This window comes from Vanessa tameamea, chromosome 9 (genome assembly GCF_037043105.1).
Source record: "Vanessa tameamea isolate UH-Manoa-2023 chromosome 9, ilVanTame1 primary haplotype, whole genome shotgun sequence".
NCBI classification, from domain to species: domain Eukaryota; kingdom Metazoa; phylum Arthropoda; class Insecta; order Lepidoptera; family Nymphalidae; genus Vanessa; species Vanessa tameamea.
The window spans coordinates 6,021,914-6,037,395 of record NC_087317.1 but is presented as its reverse complement, the minus strand read 5'-3'; the positions used below and the strand labels follow the sequence as shown (position 1 = coordinate 6,037,395).

Genomic DNA, 15,482 nt, shown 5'->3' with positions numbered 1-15,482 from the left:
CGATTGAGTAAGATCCACGGATTCTATTCCATGCGATATACCGGCTTTCATATAAATGATCTAATAACAGAGTCGTATTAAATTAATAGCCATTATAAAAAAGGAAATCTAGATTCATCATTTAACACTTCGATCGATTCTCATTAATTTGCTTTCACATTACAAAGTATCTAAATTCATTCCCTTGTCGATTTAGAAAGTAGAGTTGATAACGAACGCTGAATGGTATATCTGAGCGTATTATGAATGATTCATAAATAATTATTATTATCTAAACGAAAAAGACTTAAAATCAAAAACTTAATATTAAGCGTCATGCAAAACTTATGTTATGTATATATATACATAAGTGGCAACTGTATTACTAGTAATAACCGTAAACCAATACTTATATTATAAATGAGAAAGTAACTCTGTCTGTCGTCACGCCTGAACCGCTGCAACGATTTAGATGTAATTGAAAATGGAGATAATTTGAGTCCCGGTCAAGGGCATAGGCTTCTGTTTTAATTCACCCATCGAGTTAGTAAAGCGCTATAGGTAATTTTAAATAAATTTTGCACGGGTAAAGCCGCAGTTTCGACTAGTACAAATATACAAAAAATTGCTTATTTTAGTATCAAAATTCCATGCATTTATTCCTCGTGTCTTTCGAAAACGTGGATGTTATTATAGTAACTAAAAGAAGTAGAGTAAAAATTGATAGTGTGTATGTATGATGGTTTCTTCTTTACTGGTTTCGGTCACCGCGACCGTTCTCAACGCCATGGTCAAACCAACTGTGCAAGTGATTTTATAGAGCTCAAGTGTTTGCTCAAGCACAATTACACTCGCTATTCCCTTACCCTAATAATATGACGGGACGGCAGTCCGACAAAAACTGACGGAGGAACGGCTTTATGTACTTTTCGACGGACGGAAGGGTTAATACTAACTTCCAAACTTTACCACTGAGTTTCTTGACTGAAAACTCGTTAACTTTTTATTGGTTGAACCTTGTCAGCTAGCTATACCGATGGCACGGTCGGAAAAATAAATAAGAAATATTATGCAAATATGACTTTTAATCGTGTCGAGAGGGCCACAGATTATTTGTCAACGTCACGTACGAATTAATAAAATATGAATTTTAAAATACACTTTTTTTTATTAACCTTTAAATTTTTATAGTGTACCTTTAAATTCAAACGGTGCTTTCATGTTTCTAATATGTATACAGTTACCTTACCGAGGTTAGAATGTGTCATTTTTCAAAATATAAATATTAAAAAACACAGAAAATTTTAGGCCCTCATAATTTATTTATACCTTATTGCGTCAATTATACTAGAAGAAATTGCTGGCTCAGAATGTGTATGCGAACAAAAGACCCGGTAAAAATCAAATAGTCTTTACAAGTAAATAGTATAGAGGGTTATGAAATAATAAACACAGATTTCTCTTCAATTGCTGAGTCAGAATTCATAGTTCTATTCATTTCCACCATCGCAAAGGTTACAATCTGCAATGAGGCTGCAATCGACTTTATTGAGTCATCCTTAAACTCCATATCCATTTCACACTGGTGGCTTTAATTATTTTTGCTGCGTCTTCTTCTTTCGAATGTCAAATCATTGTTGACAGAAAGAGAGCAATGAGTAAATGAACAGGGTTTAATGTTCCTCTAAAAGGCTATAAAGTAAACAGCCTGTAAATGTCCCACTGCTTGGCAAATTCCCTTTGAGAAGAAGGTTTGGCACTTATTCCTCCAATATGGGTAGGTGAATATTATTGCGGCAGAATTTCATTAAAATTAGAGACATGCACATTTCATTTCACATATGAAAATTCAGTGGTGCTTACCTTGGTTTGAACCCTCAATCATCGGTTAAGGAACACGTGTTCTAACAACTGGCCATCTCGAATCTCTCGAAAGCAAATAATATTCAATGTTACGTTATTCAAATTTGTTTATTTTTTGTATGAAAAATCTATTAAGTAATTTTACAAACATAAATTAAGACAAGTTCTTTAAATACCAGTTGTACAACTACTTTAAAGTATTAATCGCAAAAGGTATTCGTTTCGTTGTTTTTGTTCTCAAGCACTGTTTCTGTCCAAACGAAAACAAATAGGAATTAAATGTTTTTGATTATTGTATTGTACGAAATATTCTCATGTCTCTCAAAATTCGTGCTAACAAAACCCATTATCACATTATTAACCAACAGGGGTCTCGAAGAATCGTGAGTTCGAAACTGATTCAGCAAGTGAACGTCAAGGTCGGAAATAATACCTACTGTATCGATTATCTCATCGTCTTTGGTTTTAGTTTATTATAAAATTTGTATTGATCATTTCCTTGTAATTAAGAACACGTTAACGTGAGTGCAACTCACCAAATATAACAAATAGCAAAAGATTATTTTTTTTAATTCGTGTCTTAATATGGCAACACGGTGTTCTCAAATTTCCATAAGACATTTAAATATTGATTAAGTAGAGATATAATATTAAGTGTTTCTGCTTTACGTAACTACACTATTCCTCGAATAATGCTCGGTTATGAGATTCTTTGGTCTAGATTTTAGTTTATAAAGCCACAGATTCCTATTTCATATATTAAAAAGTTGCGTAGGTACTTCTGTTAATAATTATTATCAGTAGTTATTATCAATAATTATTATTATTCACTCTAATCGCTTGCAAAGAAGTTAAACTTCCCAAAAAAAATAGGTCAAAATCTCAATATAAAACATATAAAATTATTGTATCAAACTTAATATGTTCCTAGTAATGAAAATAAGTATCAAATTAAACATACAATTAAATACAGAGATAGTTACAACAGTATACATGAAAACATAACGAATGTAAACACAATTCATTGTCATTGAGCCCTTCTTGGCAATTGAGCAAGCGATAACCATATAACAACAATAAAAGCCCCAACAGATACACACATATACACAATCTTGATTCCTTTTCTTTTTTATATTGTATCGTAACACAATAATACTAATTATTGATGCTGGAACATTCGATGATTGTGTAGTAGGTACCTAATCACAGGTCCTTTCACATACCCCTACCACCCAGTATTTCTTCTTGTTATCCTGATCTCTGCTACAAGTGCTGATATTGTTGAAATTATCTCTTTAATGGTTCTACAATTTCCAAAGAGATTAAAAAATATTTATGTCAAAACACTTTGAAGGCATTGCAGCCTATAAGCACAAGCCTAGCGGAACGTAATTAAAAAATAAAATAACGGTTCAAAATGTTTTGTAACTGCAATGAGGTTACGCTAATAAATAAAAATAACAAGAAAAATATTTACGCTTTATATCTCTATCAAGTTTCCAGTTTTTGATAAAAAAAAAATAGATAATAAATATCATTCGTAAAAAGATTTCCTAATTATAAAATTAAAAAAAAAAACTGTACGACGACCAATAGTAATGCAACAAAGACAAAAGTAGCAATATGGAAATGAAATACGTCATTTGACCAACTTGTTAGACATGAAAAAGTTCAGGCGATTCAATACGTTTTTGCTATAATTCGTTTAATTCGACACGGCACGCTCGTGCGCCGGATGAAAGTGGCACCTGTCTCAGTTCTTGGCTGCCCGTGCGCAGAGAAAACAATCTTTACGGTCAGTGAACACTATCCGTATTATACCTTAGATTAATTGCAATAACGTTACACTGATTGGTACCTGCTGTAGAGTTATAATAGAAAATACAACAAATACTACTAACTGTATAGCCGAGTCGAGGAAATGAACTGAAATTAAATGAATGAGGGGCTAAGAATATTGAGTTTTTATAGACTTTATTGATCTCGTTCGCGATTTAGTAAAATACAATATGTAGGAAACTTGTATATTACAATAATCTTGATTTTAGAAAATAGGAATATATTCTGATTCAAGTACATTTCCTAAGTAGAGCAACGCGGAGGAATAAGCTGTTTATGCTTATCCTTAACAGAAGTCGAGATTTGGGCGACAGACGCGCTTTTGTAGACTGTTTTTTGGTACTTACGTATTAACGCCACCACAGCAAAAAGGCGCCAATATAGATTAGGTTAGGTTAGATTATTTATTTTTATATTTAATAAATAAATAAACATATATTGGCGCAGATTTATTTATTTTTTGCTGCGGTGGCGTTAAGTCGTAAGTCCTCTGTTGTTTTTTTTTAGGAACCAATGATTTGATATGTACCTGTTGTAATCATTTAACTAAGTACGTTTACGTATTAACAAAGATGAATCTAATCAAAATTTAAGTGAATATAAAATAATATTTTTTTATTGGGAAATACTGACATAACCTACAAAGAAAGACGCTGACGGAAGGGAACTATGTTGTCGAGTAACAAAGATTCAGACGAACAAAGTGACACAGAGTGAACAGACTTCAAATTTAATTGAAGTAGGTATGACCTCACAAACTGAATTCGTAAAGGACACAGTTCGGAGGTAACAAATATTAAAAAAATAATCTAAATTGATAATCTCCTTCTTTTTTTAATTAAAGTTATTGGCGCCATCTCATCAACCAACAAGATTATGGTAATTGTAAACATCATCTGCAACATAATTGACCTTTATGCTTATTACGGACTGGACGGACATATTAAAATTAATGTGAATAAATACATTTACATTATGAATATTAAAGTCTGCATATTGTTAAAATGACATTTTAAATCCAATCGCTGTATCAACTTAATAGTGTACATAATAAAATATCGATACGAATATAATAATTTTATATAAATAATAATAGCATCATTAAGTAACAAATCATCAACAGCATTTATGAGTCCCAACGGCTTATGTAATTATAATTATAATAAATAAAATTTTAACGGGAATCACATGAGAATTGATAAATACAAACAAATAGATTTTATCTCAATTAATTGTTAATTATAATATGTTATCTGTGGTGGTGCCTGCGGCATTTAACGAATTCCTCTCATATAACTGAGTTACTATATTTTTAAATATAAAAGGAGGTTTATACGATTTTTAAACACTCAATGCGTCGCAAATCTAATAGGTTACACCTTATTTACCAAGTATTGCCTACAGTGGCTCGATGAATATAATATGTAACCAAACAAGATTGCACAAGAGTTTTTATCGTTACCATTAAATGAGGATAATCTGTGTCTCGTTCATTAATATGATGTGCTTTGATTATTTATTTATAGACACTACGTACTGCGTACTTTTACTAAACTTAACTTAGTAAAGTACTGTGACGTTTGGCGAGTGTTAAGCTTAGTTGTCACGCAACCAAGATAATAAAGTTGGTCCATTTGTTTTAGTTGTTTTGTAGTTCAACTCAAGTCTAGATATATAAATAATCTAAGATAATATATTAAAAATCATTAATAACATTGTTATATTAAAGTTATTACCAAACACTAATGAATCTTGTTTTATCCGTTTAAAATCAAATCAGTCTTATTCTCTATTCAATTGAGTAGCATTTAACACCATTTGAAACAATGGCTGCACAATATGAAAGTCAAAAATCTAATTTAGAAAGAAATGCTAATTATCAGCAAAATAAAATCAAAGACTTTTTTGTTATTTTTTCACCAAATTAAATTTATGGTATAAATAAATATATGTAATTTTATTTTTTTATTGAAACGGACAAAATGCAACATTTTAATTCGAGAAGTGAATCATCAAAAACGATTGGTTAACCTTTTTAAATTGACCAATACACACGGTTTTCCATTATTATTTTTATAAAATTTAATATTTTTTATTAGGTATTTTCTAGGAACCTACATATTTAATTCTTTCGTAAGAGTTATATACTCTGTGTAGTTCCAGTAAAAGAGATAAAATATGAATACTTGTTCTAGGATTAAGAGCGTGTTACAATTACGAGAAAATTCAGTAAATTACTTCTTAATTAAACTTTATGGCCAACGTTATAAGTGCCGTGAATAGCCCTCTTCCGCAGGACAACGATTGTATTGATATGGGCAACATTACCCCAGAGAATGCCAATGGACTTCCATCTATACATATAATAAAATTGCAGTGGGGATCTTTATATGAAATATTTGATGAAAAGATTAATATAAAATATAGTTTTCTTTATTGCTATTGAAAATATTTGTGGCTGAATTCAAATGAAACCGATTTACAAATTTTCACCGAAACATAGACAGATAAACAAGTCGAATAGAAATTGCAGAGTTAATTATTAAAAATTTTAAAAGAGACTTTATTGATACTATACGTTCAATCGTCCCCACGTATTACGTTCAGAGTTAAAAATACTAAATAAAAAATATTTTTCTGTAGATAAGTTTCGTTTTGCAAAAATTAAATTCTAAATAATGTCACTAATACTATATAATGTTCAAGAAAAGTTCAATGCTGTCCCAAAACCATCTAAGTAGTTTCACTTACTCATCAAGATCATTCATCCTTGTCAATACAAAAAAGCAACAATTTGTAAAGCAGCATTTTAAATTATAACAATGATTTCATTCTTATACCATCAATACATTATGATTTAATATTAATACCAATCGCAAAGGTCAATTAACATGATGAGCTGTTGCGAATACACGTAACGGTAAAACACGAATTGAGGCACGCCTAGTAACGGTCAACTTGCCTCGATATTTGTCATTGCATTACGGAAATACATTTACCGATGTATAATATTATACAACATAACATATCTGAGAATCACTTTAGATGTCATCATCATTTATAGCAGTAGAGCTATTCTGTACGAACATATTCGAAACTAACCGTAAAACACGATCGTAAATTCTCTGAAAGTGATTATCGAATAATAAATTATTAAAAATAACCTATGACTGTAGGTTTTACGTTAATTTCACGAGTGAAATATAAAGTGTTTTTTCACAGAAAACACTGCAGTTCTTACAGTGACAATTAAGTTACTAAAATAAAATATAGATTAAAATTTTAAACACGTCACGTTGTAACATAAGAGTATATCCATGATAAAAATGCGAATACGCGACATTGTAAAAAAAAAACAAAATGGACAAATGCTCCGTGAACTCGTGCAAATGTTGATAAAAAAAAATACCACTAATAATATTGCATGCATAATTCGTATGTATGTATATAGTTTTGATACAAGACAAGCGATTTCCTTTTATATTTTTGTAACAATAAAATATTTATCTATCAGAATTATATCACTGGCAACACTGAGATACTGAGTTAAACACTCACTTACAAACATTAATTTGGGCTTGGTTTGTAAAATAATTAATAAATGTAAATTACTAACTTAATAATTACCTATCTGAAAAATATGGCAGATTTTTTTTTTTTTTGTTATTTAAAATAAAAAGAAAGTACTGTTTTATGATAAATAAAGTAAAGCCAAATTTTAGGAGCGGTATAGCAACCCACCGCAAAAGCTGAGAGCCCTTATTTAGTGATAACGAAGAAAAGTGGAAAGCATTTTTCGAGTATTAGTCCCCTACTAAGCGTGTCCCAGAAAAACAGTTTTTTTCACAAGCGATACTTTATGGATACAGTCATTAATTACATTTTCTTTGGTTAGAACTTATAACTATTCTTGCTCATAAATCGTGTAAAAATCATGTCGTTATAAGAAAGAATAGTAGAAAATATATATATAAACTACATGGTAAAAAACATATACCCCAATTGTTAAAGCATATCTAAATACAGAACTCGATCAAAACAAACAGCACACCGAAATATATGAGCGACACCTCTGTGGAAATTTGAAAGTTATATAAAATAAAAGATATTGTTTAAGAACATAATAATCCTTTTAATATTATCTTTGTAACGGTACAACTTCTTTTTTTGACTTGACTCAACCTTAAGATCTTGTTACTTTAAGTAAATGTCATGCGACTAGAACAAAATATAGAACCTTTTTATTTATTAAAAATATTCTTTGTGACGGTAAAAATTGCAAAAATGTAAAAACTAGTTTCGAAACAATTATTAAGTTTCAACATTCAAACTTATTACTATTTAAATTTACGACGTACCTGTGTGTAACTTAAATTATTCTCTCAGTAATAACTTGATGTACTGACCGTGAAGAGTTTCTTAATAAAACGTTTTTAATTACTTGCATATATTTAACAACTTAAATTTATTGCAAAAGGGTTATATACCTTTCATAAAACACATTAACTATTATTTATATAACTATATTATATAACTATACCACACACGCGTTACAAAGGCAATAAGGCTCTTTGGAGCACTTTTGTAGTGTCATTCCACGGGTTAGTTTCAATTGAAAGCTATCATAGGGTTGAAATATCGATTCTTCTGAAAATAACTGGTGAGAAATTATTCGTCTTCAGCAATTAAATACAAGATTATTACAATTTATGAACTTAAGTCTCAAATAAAATTTTGTATTCCTTCCAACTGTCAAAATAAACAATACTATTTCATTTTATGTAAATCAATTATGACATACTATTGTGTTTTTTTAACACATTGTCTATACATCTGACTCAACTGACCCGATTAATGTATGTTCGTATTATAACATACATAAATATTTATAAAACCTATTGTAATAAAATTGCATTTGCATTTTGAATTAATTTTATTTATTATTAAATTTACGTGTTATAAATATTACGAAGTAAAGAATTTAATATGTGAGTTATGAATGTGATAACTTAAATAGATTTTTTATATGTTTATATTATTTATTTACGTTAGTTAATTATTTTAACATGCAGGGCTATTTTATAACAAACTTAAAACTCAACACTACCTTGTCTTACACAATTTCAAAAAAAAATTTGGGACATAAACTGCACAATAATTATAATATTTAAAGGATGCCTTTCATAATAGTGTTTGCACTTGGTTGGATTTTGTATAAGGACATGTAAACCCAGACGTAAGACCCAGAGGATGCCCACTAATCAGATATCCTACCGCCAAATCGCAATACTCAGTTTTATTGCGTTCTTCCAGTTTGCAGTTCCATTACTTACGTAATCTATTGTAACAACAAGTGCAAGGGACAAATTAGACATCTCGGTCTTCAAGGTTAAGGGCGCATTGGGGATAACGATAAGGAATAGGTTAAGGAATGTCTAATATTTCTTACAGAGGTGGTGCTGAAAGATTAATTCGCTTGTATCCTATGTATGTATAGTACTTTGTATAGTTTTTTAATCATACCCTCTACTTGCCAATTATCTCGCCTGTGAATCTGTGATGTACTCAACGAAGTAAGCTTTAATAAATCTTATTTCATAGAAGCATTTTTTTTTTTTAAATATAAATTATCTTTAATCCTTGACACATTTTTACAAACTTTCATCTAAAATGCAATATTTGTCTGTTACTGTGTTTAGGTCAAATCTTGCAAGCTATATTAAGATAACTTAATGTTATTCCACAGAGTTGAAATTTGTCACGTTGGTTCAGTTAAGATAGCAATGCATTTTTATGATAAGCATGATCTGATTCTACACCCAGAAACTCCTCAACATTCAATGGCATAGACATCAAATATCATGTAGATAAGCTTGATTTAAAGTGTTTTTTTTTTACTAATTATTTATCAGTATTATCCTAGTATTGAGAACCTTCTGGAAGCGTTCCATATTTAAAATTCCAATTTTACGCTGCACACCGCACAGATCATTACCGTTTAATGGTAATTGAATTACCATATTCACAGTTCGATCAATAATTATTTATCATTAAAATAGCCCGCAGAACACTGACAGCGCTGCCAACAAACATGATTGATTATAGAAGTCCCTAATTCAATGAATTAATTAATGAATATTGAAAACACGAGACCGCTGCATAGTTATGACATTTTATATCGTATTTTTTTATAAAAAAAAAAACGTGCGCTTAAAAACTACGCCTAACCATTCATCGCAAATGATATTTTAATGGTAGAAAATATTCCAAAAGGTTTTTGGTAGTTCAAGTACAATGACATTGCACAGACTAATTATATTTTATACCAATTATAGATTACTAGTTTTTCATAATAAATTTTATCAATTTCGGTTCAGTGGTTTGGTCGTGAAAGCGTGAAACAGATAGACAGAGTTACTTTCGCATTTATGATATTAGTGGAGATAAGTTTACTGCTGAAAGGAAATGAAATATACTACCGTCGGGCCAAGGCATACAAACCTTTTGAAGAAGATCTTGGAGTTTATTTTACCACGCTACATTAATATCACCACATTATCCAATACCTATTTATATTTTCTTTACTTCCGAACATGATAATAATTAAAAGCAAACGAAATTTTCATTCAGTGGTTGTCCAGATTATACCACACCTTTAACAACAAAACCATCGCGACTCCAGCGTTCAATGTATTGAAGTGCTAAATCATTATCTTTGATTGATTCTTACGAATTCTCGTCAGTTTTTGAATCGGAAGTAATAAGCTAAGTGAACATAGAAAGAAAAGGCTTGCTTAAGACATTCAACCCCCGTCATTAATCTCTCACTCTCCGGTCTCTCTCACGCGCCCTCGTCTCTCTCTTCAAACGAGCCGCGGGGTAGCGTCGAGGGCAATGCGCTTCCCGAAAAAAAATACCAGTTTACTCCGGTTACTGATACAGACACGCAAAAAATGACCCAAATTTTATATGAAGTAATCATAAAAAAATCAATTTTTTTTAATAATACTTTATCAACATTTTAACGAGTACCCAACACCCAACATGTCGGATAACATATTTATATATTTTGTCTCAAGCCCGTGATTCCTTTGTCTGGAAGAGATTGCTACTTTAGCAATAAGATCACTGTGCATCTTAAATATTTTTAATATTTGTATTTATAGAATACAGCTTACAAATGTTTGTAAAGTACAATAGGATATATTGATTTGTTTAAATTTCAAGTAAATTAATTTAGTACATGGTACAGTAAATTACTAATTACACTTGACAAGTATTATTGTAGGTACTTCATTGGCCATAAACAAACAATAGATATTAATTGATTGTTTTACAAAGCACTCTTCAAAGTACAATACAAAAAAAAACAAAATCTATAGCAAGCGATGTATAATACACATTTATAACTTTCCTCTTACCATTTATAATGAAATCAGCAATTGATATCATATAATTTCGCATTCGCGCGTAGATAATTTATATACGCTTAGATTGAAATCTGTATCTCATCATTGAATACAATGAATAATATGAATCAAACAGTAATAAGCAAAAAATACGGTTGACCTTCTTAGATGTATCTGCAACCGACACGTGATTATATCAAATAGAGAAGCCTAACATGAAAACAAAACAAATTCCTTATTACGAAATACAGCTACAATTAGACCGTTGTATTTGATGTATGGGATACGAGATTCAATATTGTTCTATATAATTTCAATACATTTATATGAAAATGTTAACATTGTTTTAATATTGCATTCTATTACTTTATGTATTGGGTTCTGCATATATTCTTATGCTAGGCAACGGCCTATTAAGCTTAAAGAAACTTACGACAAATAATATTACGACTTAAATATGGGTTCTTGAAACAAATACGTTTTGAAATAATAAAACTGAAATAAATTTGATCACAATCTATATATAAACACGCAAAGATAAAACAGTTCAATACCTTTTTCACCTCTGTTTGTCATGATTTTTTTTTTAATTGTTTTCATCGACGTTGTTTAGTATTACTAATAAAAAAAAATTAAGACAAAAATAAATCAAGATATACAATTCCATATTTGATTTCCACAAATGTTCAATATCGATTATGTTCAAATTTAGAACACTGGACGAACACTGATCATGAATAATAATCATTAATATTATAAATTGATTGATAAGTTATCTGTTATTATGTAAATAAATAAAGGATGATATTGACTATCTGTCAGTCTTCGTTAAAGTATTACCTAATAAAAGGAACCTATTAAAGATAGCCCTTGACATAAACTCAAAGTGACATATATATTGATCGACATAATATTAAATCGTTTATATCCATATTTCCCATCAAACATATACTAAATTGTAATATAGTTAACAAATTTTGGTTGCGTGCGATTTGGTCTATCCGCACTAGTAACTTCACGATTAATGTTCGTACAGATAAGATTCATTTAATTAAGTATTCATTATGCAATTACGCGTAAGATGAAAATTGGAATCGATATTTTTAGTACACAAATGGATGGAACCCTATTGCTAAAGCCACACCGCTTAATATGCAGGGTTCACATAAATACGCGCACAGACATAGAGACTAAACATTTCCAAAATATAAAATATTAAAGAGAATTCTAAAAAATATTTATTTACACTACTATTATAAACGTGATAGTAATTCTGTCTCTTTGTCTGTTGCACACTCAAACCAAATAAACAAATTCAATTAAACTTGGTACGAAGCAAGCTTTAACTCCAAAGAACGACTACTTTATATGCCTAAACCCTGACAATAACCCTTTAAACAACTAGTTTTTATAATAATACTCGTAGATATCCTAAAACATTAAACCGATGACGCTACAACTAAAACGTCCAGTTTGACAAAATCCAACCAATTACAAACTTTCCAATGCGAATGTATTAATACGTATTAATAGTAGTAAATATTGTGTTACTACTCAACTAAATCCTAATTCAAAGTTAAATTGATTTAATCGTCATTAAGTCAGTTTGGTTGATGACGAATGGGGCCAACACAAACCCACGGATCCAACGATTAGCATAATTTTACAAAGGCCCTTTATCATGGTAAAGACAGCACGCACTGGCTGTAAGTTTGTTACAACAGATTTGTAATTGACCCAATTATGAATTACCTCTCTAAAAATAAATATGAAATAGTCACTACGAAATAAAACAAATAATCTGATTTTAAATATCGTAAGGTTTAAAAAAAAATCAAATTTAAACAGCATAGCAATCCGTTTTTAGGTTGTTTTTTTTATATAAATAGCTTTTAAAAAGGACGTCTTAAAAACGTTTTTTTTTTTTTGTATGGCTGACGCATTAACTTACGACTAAATTAGGAGCTTACATAATAAGGGACAATTATTTTGGTTCCCTTTAAGAAGGACATTTCTCCATCTCATAGTCTTAACCAATTATATTGAAAAAAAACACAACACGCACTACAATTTTTAACTTTAAATTTGCATATATCTAAAACAAGAATAAAATTTAAAAATAGAATTTAAGAATAATATTTTTTTTATATATGTATGCATGACTGTATGTATATAAAACACTCTTTATTTATTACCTAAAATACGACGGCGACCAGTATTATATAATAGAAATAAAATATAGATTACCGAACAAATTCTACTTGTAATGACAATCTAGTGTTGCAATCGACCGAAATCGGTATTTTTATTCGTAATCGATTATCTCTACTGTAATATTTAAGTGACGGCAAAATTGAGTTCGTTTTTTTCTTTAAAATTACATCATAAACCTCGAATGGAATAATATTTGTTTTGAAATGTAATAACAGCTATAATCTTATATTTTTAATGTTTTAAAAATACTAATATCATCCAATATTAGAAACAGAGTTGAATACATACATTTATGTATATATTCACCCCTAAAAGTAAGCTAAATGCTAATAAAGCTGTTTTCGTTTTAAAAAAATCATGGCGTAACAGAGTACAGCGCCGACTTAATGATATTTCATTTTTAAATTTTTTCCTCATGAATACTTGAAGTGGGTCCCTTGCTTTAAACCAAAAATATTATCTTGGCAAAAGCAATTTGCATTCATCGCTTTTATGCCAATTTTCTAACATTAACATTTTTATGCAATATAATAATCTTAATATACATCAAAAGCTTAATAAAACTCACTTACCGTATAAGGAAGTTAAAAACAATCGAGCTTCAATAGTCAAGACACAGTTTTTATTACAAAACTGAGTTGATATCGAAACTAGTCCAATATAAGTTTAATTTCACTTTTCAAATAGATGGTTCCACTTAGTCACTCAATTTAACACCAAAAGTAAAGTCCTTACACAATTGTTTTACCTCGTCTCAATCGCTCGGTTTCACTTTCCACTGGGTATCGTAATCAGTCACGAATCGGAAATGGCTGCCGGCTCTCAAATTTCCGATCGCGATGTTCGTAAAAGTTATGCCGAAGTGATTCAGTGCGCAACGGGAGCGAGAGTCCCTGCAACTAGCGCGCCGCCCGACTGCCGAACAGCGACTGTGATAACGACACTTCTTACGAATGAACCTGCGAACCTCTGTATAGTCAGCGTATAAGCTCGCCTCTCTCTCGCCGCCCCGTCTACGCACTAAACGTATCTCTATCGACTCCCGTTTAACCCGATCTCGACCGTCCTATAATCAAAACAAGATACACTTTGAATCGCTCCCCATCCACGAACTCGCCTCGTTCACATCGCGTAACGAGTTTACGGTACGTAAATCGTGGTAGATTTGTTTTTCAGCCTGGCCACAGTAATCCAGTTCTTGGCTCTGGGACTCAGAGCGCTTTTTTCCGAATCTTTTCCCGTTAAATAGAGCCTTCTTTTTGTGCAGCCGGCACCCGGTAACCTATGTAAGGAACTCGAAATAACCGCTATGGACAAGATGCCAACTTTCTAAACTAAACCTATAAGACCGCGCTATTGGGACCGTGAATTACGTTATTTTTATTGGAAGTCACAATAGTCGGAACAATAATAATAAAGCATTTAGGAGATTGGATATTCTGGGCGGCGACGTGTTGTAATTTGATGTTTTTGCATGACGCGGTTGTCGTCTATAATGGTTATTACGGCCGCGGTTGTGACTTCGGTGTCAATTATCTGGCTGTGGTCGAAGCCCCACAAGTCCACACCACTGAGCGCAAATTGGATTCCATTCGCTAAAGCAGATTATTCTTTCAAAAGGTTGTGCAATATTATATAAGAAACCTTAATTTAAGCCTCTTACATTTCTTAAAATAGACTCAGATATAGGTCAAAAATATCGTTTCTGCTATGCGACACCAGAGATATCTTCCAATGAAACTGAAACTATTCCCATAAGATATAGAGAAGTAGTCATATATACTGGATAACAAATATTGAAAACCGTAAACCCTTTCGTGATCCCGCGACGATTCCAAACTAGGTCAGGAAGCATGGTCGTAAAGTAAGGGAAATTTCACATGTACAAGCGCAACGACAACAATTTCATTAGCTATCTTTATATAAATGTATTAAATTTAAACCACTTTCATGGCTTAAATTTTAACATTTTTTAATAGTTATATCTTTTTTTTTTCTTATTGAAACGACTTTATTACAATTTAATATTAATACAATACACGAAGCTATACGAAGGACAAAATACAAAGATATGTACAAAATAGTAAAAAAAATAAGCCACAGTAATCTTGTTATAAAACTAATATTAGTAAAAAAGTAAAAGTTACAAGTGGATAGCAATTCAGCAAAAAAAAATAC

At 30.8% G+C, this 15,482-nt stretch overlaps 1 protein-coding gene across 3 annotated transcripts in view; it reads right to left on the bottom strand.

Annotated features, from left to right (window-relative positions):
• LOC113394950 (uncharacterized) overlaps positions 1 to 14,811 on the bottom strand; it is a 187,432-nt gene extending 172,621 nt beyond the window's left edge. For 2 of the 3 annotated variants that reach the window (XM_026632441.2, XM_026632443.2), the window contains exon 1: positions 13,877 to 14,810. The gene's annotated coding sequence lies outside the window, so the exon portion shown is untranslated. Of the gene's footprint in view, positions 1 to 13,876 lie in introns of all 3 variants that reach the window. The other variant, XM_064215858.1, reaches the window with a different exon arrangement.
• Between the last annotated feature and the right edge of the window lie 671 nt (positions 14,812 to 15,482).